Source organism: Schistocerca gregaria, chromosome X, assembly GCF_023897955.1.
Source record: "Schistocerca gregaria isolate iqSchGreg1 chromosome X, iqSchGreg1.2, whole genome shotgun sequence".
In the NCBI taxonomy this organism is placed as follows: domain Eukaryota; kingdom Metazoa; phylum Arthropoda; class Insecta; order Orthoptera; family Acrididae; genus Schistocerca; species Schistocerca gregaria.
The window spans coordinates 864,439,391-864,452,003 of NC_064931.1; positions in this window are offsets into that span (position 1 = coordinate 864,439,391).

Sequence of the window (12,613 nt, forward strand, 5' to 3'; positions counted from 1 at the left end):
CAGGCGGCGGCGGCCCAGAATCTTCTGCTGGGTCAGATGCACTGTTGTTTCGCGGACTTGAAGTTGCCGGTAGTGCTGCGAGCTTGACTGACTTAGGTTTCGTAGGGCGTCCACATTGGGATCCGGGCTGTGGTTGGAAACTGGCATAGCTGCCAGACTGTTGGGCACGGCGTTCACATTGTAGAGCGGAGTAAGCTCGGTCGGCAGCGCGCAAGCGTTCGCTGTTAGGTCTATCTTCGTAGGCGGAGATAGCGGTTTGAACAGACAGAGGCAGCTTTTCCGTCCAAATCTCGGTGAGTGTGTCGTCTGGCATGTCGCGTTCACCGACGAGAAGTCGAAGACATCGCCACAGCTGAGACGGAGACCTGTCGCCGAGGCGTTCTTCATAGACGAGCTGCCGAACGTTTTCTCTTCTTGTCTTCGAGACACGTTCCAGTATTGTTTGTTTAGCTGTAACGTATTTCTCGTTCGGAGGAGGTGACTTAACCAAGTCGTAAATTAAGTCGACGCGGTCGTGTAGGTGGTTCATGAGACATGTGAAACGAGCGTTGTCATCGAGTGCACAGACACTGAAAGTTTGCTCCACCAGGTTGAACCAGAACTCCGGGTAAGCAGGTTTAAAAGCTGGAAGTTTCGGTAGGTTAGACAAACCGGAGGTTGAAGCGTGCTGACGGACGCTCGCGCACGCAGGAGTAGGCAAGTCAAAGTTAACTTGGCGTCGTGGAGGCGGTAGAGAGGAAGCTGATGTGCTGGCTGTGTTGGCAGTTCCTGTAGGAGAAGCGAAGTCCGTTAGCACGAACCCCGGCGCGGAGCGAAGCGGGACCGATTGCTGTGGCGGAAGGCCAAAGTTGTTCGACAGGTTGTGATGCCATTGATCTTCAACGTCTGCAGCGAAATTGTCCATCACGGAGTCACTGAGAGGTTGCTGGGGCCTGACACACTCAAATTAATGCACTGATGAACACTCGGAGTAACGGACTGGCGAGTGTCATTCACGTAGCGTGCAGCAGGCGCGGAGTGATACACAAGTGAAGCTTGCACATTCGAACAGGTGTCCTGCTGTGGCACATTATGAAAACTATGCTCCCCTATATTTACAGCACTTGCATTAACGTTCGGCACCCATGTATAAAGGCTTCTAGTACTGCTATGTGGCGAAAACTGGATTACTTCGGGGCTGACAAAGCCGGAGTCGGAAACCGCTGGCGGCATGTTCAAAACAACTGCACCTGACGAGGTCCCTGGGTTCTCAAGGCTGTAGGACTGTGGATATTCACGTCGGACGCCGAACACAGCTTGCGTGCTCGAACCTACTTGCTGTTGCTGGTGAAAACCGGGCCATTGTGTAATGAACAGAGGTCCATGCGGAACACGGAAGCCGGCGCGGCAGTCACTTTTAACTCGAAATTCGAAAGTCGGGGTCACCACTGAGGAAGGCGCAACGGTGGGAAGGTAATAACCACGTCTCTCGCTTCCTATCACAATACTTTATTCATAATCAACTGTACAGCACGGGGTACAGATGGGAACTGCTTCCCGGAAGTCAACCTACAAAGAACATCAATCGAAGATACTATACACGTATCATGTTTTGGCCTATCGATCCTTGTGTCGACGCCACATGCCTATCTACCGGCGCTTTCCCACTTGGTAAGTCTTGGAATCTTTGTTTTTAATATATTTTTCCCATGTGGAAGTTTCTTTCTATTTTATTTACATCATCATTATATATTATATAATTATATATGTATTAAACTCATAAATTATGAATTGTGAAATAAGAAAATGTGCAAAGTTTTATGGCCTGACTTAAATGTTTCACAGCTATAGACACGAATGTCACATCTGTGGTCACACCATGTCTATGAATGTGACATCTGTGGATGTGAAAGATTTTATAAAATGCTGAATTTAAATAGCTACATTCAATTCATAAATAATGTATTGTGTATTTAATTTAAACTAATCAACACATATCTTTCATGCAATCATAATCACAGGTGGTTTTACTTCTAAATGTAATGTAGTAATGGGCATAGACGTAGCACAGTGAAGATAACCATGCACAAAAATTTACCTTAACTGCAGCCTTTCCTGTTACAAGTATGTCAGCAACTACGTACATAATGTCCTTGACAAAACGGCTACTTGCTAGTCTTCATCAATATTATGAAAATACTAATGCTGCCCTCTGTTGTGATTTATAACAATTAACATCTGTGTCTATGGACATGGCATAAAATTTAAGACATAAGTTTAGAATATTGCAAAACGTAGCCCTTTTTACAATTTCTTTTTATGTTAATGTTATGTCAATGTCTGATACGTGTATTTTTAGAAAATAATGTGTTAATACTTGTAACATATAAGAAATTTGTTTTAAACTAATTACAACTGTTCAAAGTGGAGCTAAGGACAGTCCACAGATGTGACATATCACTTTCTGTGGTCATTAAATGAAATTAAAACACAAATTTTTTGCCATTATAGAACCTTACAACATATATTTTAATAACTTTTATATAGATTTAATGGCCTGTAAAGATTTGTATACAACATTGTGCTGGAACACGAAAGATCCCTTTTGTTATGTCATTGTTATGTTATTTATTGAGCATCCATTTTATCATATACAATGATATAAGAGTTGTCATGATACATTATATGAGTTTGTAATTATACAGAAAATTAATAACATAGGCCTACAGTGGTAAAACATATATAAATATATATCTTGAGCAGCATATAGTAGAGAATAACAAAACGAACAATAATTAATTATTTATAGTGCATACTAATTTCATACATTTGTTTTTCATATATGTCTTATCATTATCATTGATGACTGTAGTGGACAATACCAGAACAAACAATAATTAATTAATAATAGTGTGTACAGGCAGACTATGTTCATACATTTGTTCAAATATGAATTATCATTATCACTGACCACTATGAATAACAGAACAAGCAATAATTAATTAATTATAGTGTGTACAGGCAGACTATTTTCATACATTTGTTCAAATATGAACTATCATTATCATTGGCCACTTTTATTTATTTATTTATCTCTTGTTCCAGTGATGCATGTTGTGACACTATCACAGGATATGGAAAGTGTCAATTTCACAAGTTTTTGGCCAGAATTTATGGTAATACATAAAACAAAACAAAAACTGTAAACAGTAACTCAGGTCCCACTACAAAAAATACATTTTAGGTATAGATTACACAACAAAAAACAGTAAACAGTTCCTTAGGTCCCACTACAGAAATACATTTTAGAGAGAGAGAAAGATTACAAAATATTAAGTGTTATAGAGAAATAAATATTGCAATATACATGTTTACAATCAAATGTTCTGAAAATCCATGTACTCTGTAACACTGCAAAAACATTCTCTTAATAACATTTTTAAAAATGTGAAACTTTTCCATCTTTTTGATGCTTAAGGGAAGAGCACTAAAAAGGATTTTGGGGTGATATATTGCACTTTGTGATATTGGGCTGTTTTGTGTGTTTCTCTGTGGAAATCATTGTTTTGTCTTGTTGGGTAGTCATGGCACTCACTATTTAAAGAAGAAAATTGGGGGTGATATATATATATATATGAGAGAGAGAGAGAGAGAGAAGGAAGGAAGTGACATTATCTGAAATTCTTTGAAAATTTCCATGCAGGGCTCTGTTGGTGCAGCCCCTTTCATTATTCTTAATGCTCGTTTTTGAATACTGAATGACCGGTTTGCCAGACATGAATTACCACAAAATAAGGCACCATACCACAATAGACTATGCATAAGAGCATAATAAGCATGTATTACTGTTTTTTCACTGCAGCAGTTTTTCAGCATTCTGAGCATGTAGCAGCATTTACTTAGCTTTTTATTGAGCATTTCGATATGTTTATCCCACTTTAGATGCTTGTATAGCCAGATACCTAAAATTTTTGTCTTTGAAGTTTGTAAAATCTTCTGTTCACCAAGTTTTAAAACTAAATTGGGCTTTACTTTATTCGATACATGGCTGAAATTCATCCATACTGGTTTTTTTTTCTCATTTACAAATAAACAGTTATCTCTAAACCATTTTCCTGCTTCTTCTTTCGTTATTTCTACTTTGTGTTGCAAGTCAGTCTCATTTTGAGCTCTAATAAAAAGACTTGTATCGTCTGCATACAATACAGCATTAGCTAGTGTTAAACAGTTTGGTAGGTCATTTATGAAAATCAAGAACAAGAGGGGTCCCAGCACTCCATTATTAACTTTCTTATATTCTGAAAAGTAAGAGGTTCCTTCGTGAACTATTTCTACTTTCTGGTATCTGTCTGACAGGTATGATTTAAACCAGCTGTGAACAGTACTGTGTACACCAAAGCTATATAGTTTCCCAACCAGTAATTCATGATCAGTCACATCAAACGCCTTTGATAAATCTAAAAACACCCCACAGTTTACTTCATTGTGATCTATAGTGATCAGGAGAAGTATTAGGAAATTATATACAGCTGTTTCAGTTGACCTATTTTTTCTGAAGCCATTTTGCTCACTGATTAATATTCTACTTGTGTTCAGGAGAGCAGAGAGTCTTTCATGCATTATTCTTTCAATAACTTTTGAGAAGCAGGATATCAAGGATATGGGTCTGAAGTTTTTTACATCGTGAGGATCAACATTTTTATATAATGGTTTTATTATTGACAGCTTTAGTTCTTTAGGGAAAATGCCAGTGCTGAAAGAGGCATTAATTATGTCTACAAGAGGATGAGCAATATTTGTGCTGTGTTTAAGTATTTTATCTGGTATGCCATCAGTGCCACAAAACAATTTATTTTTTAGTTTGTTGATTGCATTCTGTACTTCTTGTACACTTACAGGGTATAAGAACATAGTTTTAGGATTTGTGGAGATGTTATGTTTAATCTTTGTTTAAAGTTTGGAAGGGAGGAGACGAGGTACTGGCAGAAGTAAAGCTGTGAGTACCGGGCGTGAGTCGTGCTTCGGTAGCTCAGATGGTAGAGCACTTGCCCGCGAAAGGCAAAGGTCCCGAGTTCGAGTCTCGGTCGGGCACACAGTTTTAATCTGCCAGGAAGTTTCATATCAGCGCACACTCCGCTGCAGAGTGAAAATCTCATTCTGGAAACATCCCCCAGGCTGTGGCTAAGCCATGTCTCCGCAATATCCTTTCTTTCAGGAGTGCTAGTTCTGCAAGGTTCGCAGGAGAGCTTCTGTAAAGTTTGGAAGGGAGGAGACGAGGTACTGGCAGAAGTAAAGCTGTGAGTACCGGGCGTGAGTCGTGCTTCGGTAGCTCAGATGGTAGAGCACTTGCCCGCGAAAGGCAAAGGTCCCGAGTTCGAGTCTCGGTCGGGCACACAGTTTTAATCTGCCAGGAAGTTTCATATCAGCGCTCACTCCGCTGCAGAGTGAAAATCTCATTCTGGTAATCTTTGTTTGTCTTTGGGTTTTTATGAGGCTTTGTACAATACTTGCAAAATGAAGGTTGAATATATTGGCAATACATAAAGGATCACTTATAGTTTTTTCCTCACTTTTAATAACAAAGCTGCCGTCTCTTACCTTACTACTGCCTACAGTTGTATTTATCACATTCCAAACTGATTTCGTTTTCTTGTTGCCCTTGCTTCTACTGATGTATGAGTCATTATCTAACTTTTTTCTGGATTAATGACTTTCCTGTACAATTTTCTGTAACAGGTGACATACTGTTTCGGAGTTGGATTTAGCCTGTACTTAGCTTTCTAAGTCACTCTCCAGATTTCATTATCCCTTGTGTTACCCAAGTATTAGGCTTGCTTTTTGTTTTAACTTTCTTAAGAGGGAAAGCAATTTCATAGTTATGTTTATAAGAAGTTAAAAATCACTCAAATTTCATATCCACGGTGTCAAGTTTGTCTAAATCCGTCTGAGTTTTTTAATAAATAATTAAAAACCCTAATATTGTCCTCATGTTACATCTTCTGTAGATATATTTCTCATGTATTCTAGAATTTCTGCCCAGTACATTATTTATTGCTTTGTGGTCGAAGAACCCTGTGTCAGTTACTTCAATCTAGATTTTGCAAGTCAAAAAATATGTGATCTATTATCATTTCAGTGTGTTTTCCATATCTAGTGCATTCATGGACAGATGGCGCTAAATTTCATGAATATAACAAATTGTTTAGTTTTGATACTTTTTGACAGTTCATTTTAAAGTTGACATTGAAATCACGAAGTACAACAATGCTCTCTGTAAAATGTCTTAATTCACTAAAAAGTCTTTCAACACTGTCTAAAAACATCATAAAGTTCCCTGATGGGTAACAATATATGCACACAATAATTATTTTGGGTTCTATAAGTTTGCACATACTGTATTCGAACTCTTTTTCAATGTGTTTTATCTTACTGAGTTTAATTTATTTACATTCAATTCCTTGTTTAACATATATACATGTTCCTCCCCATTTAAAATTGTCTCTACAAGAGCTACTGATCATTTTGAATCCTGTTATTGTTTCTGTACAAGCTTGGTTTTCTTTCAGCCAGTGCTCACTTATACATAAAACTGAAATATCCTTTAATTGACCCATCAAAAGCACATCTAGTTCATCAATTTTACTAATCAGACCCTGGACATTTTGATATAATATAGCTAATGATATGTTGTCTTTTCGAATCTCTCACACTGCTGACCCCGTTGTTTGATTGCTCCCTGTCTTGAATAAAAAATCCTTTAGATGGCCTGGTGGAGACACTCTTCTTTTGCTGTAGGGGCGGGTGGTTTCTTAAGCTTCTGGAGATGTAGTTGATACTGCTGTTGCTGATACCGCTGGTATAGCCTGTTCCGTTTCTGATGACAATTTTTGTGTTGCAGAAGATACTGTGGACTTGTCTATCAGAGGCAGAACAGCAAAAGGTTCACTGTTCATGCATCTGTTTAATGAGTGAAGTAAGTTTTGAATTTTTTGTCCTAGTAGTGTTTTTCCCTTACCGTTCAGATGTAGACCGTGCTGTGTGAAATGTTCTCTCTCTAGGGCATCTATAACAGGAAATGTGAATTCTGGAATGCTTTGCAGATCTTCCCAAACTGTCGATTGGCCTTAGTGATCTCTTTATTCACGATAGAAGCGTTCATAAGGTTGTGCCTATGTGGAATTCCAACAACAATAATTGCTGGTATTCTTCTTTCAGTGCTCATAAGTTTTTTTTTTTCAGATTTTTAGTGGCTTTGGATAACTTGTTCATGTATACATCATTAGCGCCCCCAATTATGACTGCGTATTGACTCGAACTGGAGAATTTTTCATCATTTATGTTCCGTGTGATTTCCGCCATGGGTGCCCTTGGTTTTACAACGGAAGAAGCGTTTACACAATAATCGTCACATAAGATTTCAGCAACGCCACATCCATGGCTATCAGAGTGTATAGTCACATTATATCTGGTAGCTTGTGAGGTTGTTTGAACCTGTTTATGTACACATTTCACAGTAACCTTAGGTGTTATTGTCTTCTTCACTTTCTGCGTATTTAAAATTGTGGTCACTTGCGCATGTGTGTTTGTACTGTTTTCATTATATGTTTCAGTCTTCCGTGCACTTATTTCTGTTTCACGTGCACCGAGATGACTGTTTACTACTGTATGGAACAGGTTTTCACACAGTTTATGATGCATAACATAGTCACAGTTGTTGGTGTCATTTGTATTAACATATTCACAGTTGTTATCTTCACTCGTATTGTCATAATTACTATGCAGGGTTTTCATCATATTTTTCAATATATCTGACTACCATTCACACATTTCCATATCACGTTGCAGAGAAGTCTAAAAACACTTTCATTTTGTCCCTCAGTAAACATTTTGACTGCCGCCTGATGACTGTTGCACGACAGCACACCACACTCGCAAATAGAGTTATTAAAGGGACTAACAGCGAAACATTCAGTATGGTACCATTTTTGGAATGTAGAACAAATTCTGATCCCTTTACAAACAATTCTGCTGCACAATATACACTTTACAGACGCACAGAATTTACTTTTCACAGAACAGTTCATAAGTACTTCTATACGAGACGCCATCTCTAGTCCTGATCCTTTGTTATGCTGTAATGCACATTGTAGTGAAGATTAACACGGATAATATATTACTGGTAGTTGTTTCACTTTATGAAACTGCTTACCACATATCCTTGTTCTTTCCTAAGGTGTTGTGCACAGAGTGTGAAGCTTGCACATGCTCAAAATGCCAGGAATTGAGATCCCACCTGGAAAATATGCATGGAAAAGAAATGGTGACAAAACGAGTTGAAGTCTGTGGCAGATAAGGAAACATATCTACAGTGTGTTTTGTTCTATTTGCATTGGTTTGTAATTCTGCGGTATGAAACTTTGAGATCGGGCAATGCTACAGAGCAATCTCTTACTTCCATCGTATTCACAAACCTGTAACTAGGCTGCCATCTATCAACGTAACGTAGATCTCACAGTATGCTAGAGATCAATCTGTCACCTCAGATGGAGTACCGTTATTATTATTATTATTATTATTATTTTGGGGTGGGGGAGGTGGGAGGGGGGCGGGGCAGTATTAATACTAGTCTCCTTGCGTGTGGCTTGTTCATTGCCGACACTTTCTGTGTAGTAATTGTTTTTCCCCAATTGTAACTAGTGTGATATCAAATCTCTCCCCCATAAAAAATCATGACTCAGGTATAGTTCTTTGATTCTTCAACCAAAGACATGTTCTCATTGTGGTGTAAAATTTTGTACAGATGTGAGGTGCAATTCAGGTTAAATGTATTTTCTTGAGAAAGACAATTTTATAAAACTGTTAAGTGACTACTGATTTATCATAATTGATACTTGTATATTTAGAGTAGCAAGCAAAAGGCAGAACATGTCTCTTAATAGGGTGGGTGAACTCAGCAGAATGCAAAACATACTCTTCAATGTGCTCCCAGGCTGGCCACAACTTTGGTAAGAGTTCTTGTGGTAGGGGGTTCCATATTGTAATCACTGCAGGAGTAAACGATGTATTTACTAACTATCCAAACAACACATAATCTTAAGACAGTAATAAACACTATTAGCAAGAAAACTGTCACTGTTGTCGGAAGTCCACGTAGGCATGATCTTTCGGATTAGTCATGTGTAAACAAAGAAATAAAAAAAAGCCGATAGGAAATACTAGAAAATATGCAAGGCCTATTGAAAAGCACATTTCTTAAGTGTGGATTCCATAGAAATAAATTGCTATACAAGGCATGGCATGCATTTTAATAAAATGGGCAATATGTTGCTGTGCCAAGAAATTAACCAGATGCTGGAAGCAGTAACCAGGCAAGACGATATAGTTTATGTTGTTCCAGCTCCTCCACTAATGCCAGCAAAATCTACAACAGCAGCAAAATCCACTACCCGTACAATAGAACCAGTCAACAGGCAAGATGATTTAGCAGTTTCAGCTCCTTTATCAACGCAAACAAACCACACCAGCAGCAGAATCTACTACAGTTGGACAAAAATAACTGCAAGAATATTGATCAGTAGAAGATGAAACACCATCCACACCACCACCAGCTGAAGAAGTATCAGAAGGAAACATTAGACTTCGACTCAGAAGAAAAACAGCTCCACCAAAACCTTTCCATGTTTTTTTATTGGCAGGCAGCTCACACAAATAGTAAGGTAAATGGTGCACTGAATTTGTATCAAAATGTGCAGGGATTAGGCAGCAAGCTAGGTGAAACAGAAGTCCTTCTAAATGACTATTTAAAAGAAACTGCAGTCTTATGTGTAAACGAGCATTGGTTGAAAGAGACACAGTCATGTGCTGTCATTATTCATGAATTTGAAACGATAAGCGTGTAGAGTTAATAGTAAGGATAGTGATAAGTGGTACATGCATATATGTTAGGACAGGTCTTGATGCAAAAGAAATTAAATATAGTAATGCAGAATGCATAGAAAAAGACTTTGAATACTGTGTATGAGGGTTAAAGAAACTGAAAATGTTTATTGTGTGCATATATAAATCACCATCAGGGAATTTTACTTTTCTTCACAACCTTGAAATGCTGCTAAATCAGCTCAAACAGCAATTAACAAATACAATTGTTCTTGGAGATTTTAACGTTAATTTTAAAACTAACTGCAGTAAACAACAACTGACCAGTGTGTTCTTATCTTATGATATGACAGCAACAGTAACAAGACACTAGATGTTTAAATGGGTCTGAAACAATAATTGATCAAGTATTTGTCAATAAGAATAAGTGTGAGCATCTTACTGAAGTAATAGATACAGGGTTCTCGGATCATAAGGCAGTCACGTTAACATTATATAATATATCCTTTTCGGATCCAGTGGTATATGAAAAACACAAGAGAGAAAATATTTGTAAATGAGGACAGCATAAGGGTTTTTAATCACACGTTAAAATATATAAATTGGTACATAGAATCAAACTGTGATGTAGATAAAAAATTTGAATCATTCCTAGCAAGTTATTGGCATTGTTATGATATCGCATTTAAACAAGTCAAAATTAAAACCAAAACAAAGACATGGGTAACACAGGGAATAAAAAAAAATCTGCAAAAAATTCTGTTGCATTAAAACAATATGTGAAAATTTACAGGAAAGTATATAAAAAAAGTTATTATAGTGGCTAAGAAACTAAATAATGGCTCATATATCAGGAAAGGTACTAACAAAATAAAATTAACCTGGGAGATAATAAAGATGAGCATAGGTACACAAAAAAGTAAAAACAGCATTCTTGTAATTAAAAGCGAAGGGAAAACAGTTGAGGGTCCATTGCAGATAGCCAACATATTCAACACATATTACACAAATATCGCAACAAAACTAATTCAAGGAAGATGTGATTTCAGCTCCAGAGTGCAACTATCAATTAATGATAATACCATGTTTCTATACCCTGTTACTGCATTAGAGGTACAAAATGCCTTAAATCAGCTAAAAAATAAAATTACATGTGACTGTGATGGGATTCCAGACAAAGTAATAAAGAACAGCACAAGATACATACATTCTCCACTTGCTGACATGATTAACGTGTCAATTAGCACAGGAGACTTTCCAGAAAAACTAAAGAAGTCTATTGTCAAGCCCATTTACAAGAAGGGTGACCAGTCTCATGTTATCAATTACCAGCCTGTATCATTGTTATCTAAATTTTCAAAAGTAATTGAAAGGGTAATGCATTTTCTTAATAAAAATCTAATTGTAGTTAAGGGGCAAAATGGTTTTAGGAAAAATAGGTCAACTGGCACAGCAATTTATAACCAGTTTGGCCAAACACTCATTTGTGCTCCAAAAGAGGGCTACAAGGATAATCAGAGGTAGGACACACACAGAATCATGTAAAAAAGTTTTCAAGGAACTACAAATCATGACTCTACCATGTATCTATATTTATGAAAGTATATGTTTTATGAAGGCACACCAGGAACATTCTTTGTTAAACAATCAAGTTCATAACTACAAAACGAGAAATAGAGACAACTTTCATTGAGAAATTCACATAAAAGCTATATATCAAAAAAGTGTTCTTTATCAGCCAAAAATTTTATTTAGTGCACGACCAAAGGAAATTAGGAATACTTAAAATCATCAGCATTCAATATGCAGTAGCTTATTTCCTTTGCCATAATGACCCAAAATGCTCATTGAAAACTAAATTTTATTCATTTATTATTCTAATCTAGCATATTATGAATGTTGTTATGCATATGGTTTCATGTTATATGTAATAATATTTTATTTATGGACATATAACTGTAAATCTTTTCATGTCCTATTTTCTATGTAAGGCAATGTATGACAAATCATTTTTATAATGATGAGATACAAGGATTTCCAAGTAAATAAATAAAAATTTCTTCCCAGCAAAGTTTACAATTGCAGGATGGTCATTTGTGGATCTGCTGCAACATGTCTTCCCAACACATCCCACAGATAACAGATAGCAATTCAGACGGGAGAATGGGCATTCCAGTTCATTCCCCATATATCCTCTCGTCCTGGAAGCTCCTGCACCTGTGGTGTCGTACATTGACATTCATAAAAATGAAGTTTGGGCCGAGTCGAATGTACTCTTGGAAAGACACATGTCAGGAAGCAGTAGAGTGTCACAATGATGTTGACTGGTGAGTGCACTGTGTTCAAAGACTTGGAGGTAGTACCTCCATGCAATAGTATGCCTCCCCACACCTGGACCAGCAAAACAATCATGTTCGATGGTGTTCCTGGGTGTGTTGTGTGTGGCTTCACAAGGCAAGAAATGGGAACACATAATGCACCCAAAAACATTGTGTTAACATGATTGTTTTGGTGGTACAGGTGTTCTGGTGTGTGATGGTGAGAGTGTCTTGGTGAGAGTTGATCCGGGTGTTGTAGTAAAGATGGGGGAATAATGTTCCACCGATAATGTGTATCCAATAAAAACATTTTGCAAAAATGAATGTTGATCCATTTGTAATAGTGAATGGTGCTTGTTAGTCTTCATATACTTGCAGTATACTGAAATATAAAAATAATAATGCCATTAAGTCCTAAAAAGCTTTAGTGATGCCTTATG